Source organism: Helianthus annuus, chromosome 11, assembly GCF_002127325.2.
Source record: "Helianthus annuus cultivar XRQ/B chromosome 11, HanXRQr2.0-SUNRISE, whole genome shotgun sequence".
Taxonomy (NCBI): domain Eukaryota; kingdom Viridiplantae; phylum Streptophyta; class Magnoliopsida; order Asterales; family Asteraceae; genus Helianthus; species Helianthus annuus.
Window position 1 is genome coordinate 158075530 of NC_035443.2, and position 2449 is coordinate 158077978.

The 2449-nt window shown below is 33.0% G+C and overlaps 1 long non-coding RNA gene across 1 annotated transcript; it reads left to right on the forward strand.

Moving 5' to 3' along the window:
- Positions 1-1447: 1447 nt before the first annotated feature.
- Positions 1448-2102, forward strand: LOC110915387. Its single transcript, XR_002578941.2, has 3 exons — positions 1448-1487; positions 1647-1724; positions 2043-2102. It is a non-coding gene; the product is annotated as an uncharacterized LOC110915387 (long non-coding RNA).
- Positions 2103-2449: the final 347 nt, after the last annotated feature.

Sequence of the window (2449 nt, forward strand, 5' to 3'; positions counted from 1 at the left end):
ATTAAAGATTAAATACCCTCCTCACTACTACACCATGAATCTATGCAATTTATCAAATCCATTTATTGTTAGTTTGATGGACTTTTCACCCATGCAAATTTTACGGATATTGGTTTACTTTTGGTAGTGGGTGATCGAAAATGGTTGCATCACACCTTAATAGCTAGAAAATAAATGATGAAATTTCTTTAAATAAATACCAACCGGTCAATTATGGTGAGGCAAATTTTGGTTGACGACTTGACCCCACACTCACCATATGTAATGTTTAGTTTCATTTCCATTTTAACTTTCCCACTGATTACCTTATGCGTGGGGATTCCCCAAGAAGCACTATTAATATATTTCACCGCTCTACTCTACTGGTAGCTAATGCGTGTGAGATATTAAAATTAGCAGTACTATCCTGTAAACATCACAATTGTAAAAATACTATGAATCATGTATTCACCCAAAGCATTTAAAATAAATAAAAAGGGGAGTTCGTGAAACTCATCAGTTTAGCAGTGTGCAAGTATAACGAGTGCTAATGGAGGTGTCTCCTATGATGCATGTGTAATCATCAAATCGGGCCTTATTGTAGCAAATACCATTAGTGTTTGTGTTTCTAATTATCATAGTTACACCTAGGGTGATGGAAGATATTACTATCTATTAATCATGACCAATGACCTTCGGGTTTCTAGAATGTTGGAACACAACTCAGTATCTAGAAAATAAATGATGAAATTTCCTTAAAGAAAGCCCCACCTAGCCTATTTAGGTGATGCAAAATCATACTTGACCCCACACTTGTTATATATACAATGTTTAGTTTCATACCCATTTTAAGTTGGACGATGACCACTTTATCATTGATTTTAATCCAAGATATGCATATATTCAAATACCTCAACTGATATTGTATCTTACAAATGTAATGTTCCCAAAATTTATATATAAAACAAATTATCCTTATTTGAAAATTAATGCCAATTTTCTTTGGTCATGAGACTATTGTTACTTTTAGCCTTTATTGGATGTACACAATTTTGAATTAGTTACTTTATAACATTGTGATTGTCAAACAGATGCGGACCTATGAATTATCTGCTAGGAATGCGGATGAGGTGTCCAACCATATTTTTAAGGGGCGCGGCCGGGTTTTTTGCCTAAACTATACACTATTTTTTTTCCAAGAGGTGCGGCCGCCCACCTTTTCCAAAGAGTGGATCCGCCACTGTGTTCAAATTGTAATAGCTTTTTAACCTATATCGGAAAAAGTGTTACATAAGTCTAGGTACTTCCATTATTTTGCTGTAAACTGTAATATTCACATTTTTTTTTTAAATTAAGAATTAAAAATTATATTGTTTTTTTTTTTGTTCAGAATTAAAATTCAGATTAGGGTTTTCTCAGCGTTGTCAACTACATATATGGACACCTCCCCCTGCTCTAATACAGTAACCTTAGGGAAAGATGATCGAGAGATCTGATTCTCTGTTTTTGTAAGTTGTTTTCCTTTTGTTGTTTGATTATTCTAAAAGCCGTTGATCTCTGTATTTTCTGGTTTGAACGTGTTCTGATCAGTTTTTTTATATTTGAATTGTGTATTTTCTGGGTTGAACGTGTTCTGATCATTTTTTTATATCCGACTTGTGTGTTAGCCATCAGTCCGCTCACTGTACACATCGATCTCTCTTTGCTCTATGTGGATCGGATCATAACATGTTGATTCTTCATAGGTATGGTCAAATCACTGTACACATCGATCTCTCTGGTTATGTTTTATTGTTTTTTAGATTATGAATATGTATTTTGAATGTTAACATCCACTTTTATTTCATACTTGGTTAATTTTCTGATTATATTAACCATTCTTATTAAAAGCAAGTTATTTTGATGTTGACTTATTTATTTTCAAAAGTTACGTACTGAAATTGTTTTCCTGAAATAAATACTGAATATGTTGGGCTTTGATTGTGTTAAAGTCTTCTTTTGTTCTTTCTAAGATAATATGATATTAAAATGTATTTCTTGCATCTTTTTTGCACCTGTCACAGGTATCTCGCCTTCTCCAAGTACAGAGGTCTTAAAGGTCGTAAATTTTCGCAGAATTTCGGTTGATGATTATGGAGAGCATTGTCATTGGAAGGAAGGGCCTTCTTTGTGTGCGTGCTGGGAAAGGTTATCTTAATATACTGCCTAGTTCATCTAAGTTTTAAGAATTTTTCAAATAAATAAAACATTAAATAGGACTGAAAAATCTATATTTATGAAAATAGTAATTCTATGATTTCCGAATATAAATTTAGGACTCTGTAAGCCCCTATGTATACTTCGGAACGGTTCAACCCATTTTCATTTTATTGATCCTAGAATGGGATGATTCCGGTTATGATTTATCTCTAACAAGTCAAATAGGCAAATAACATGAAGTTTTGTAAAGCAAACGTCCCCAAAAGTGTAT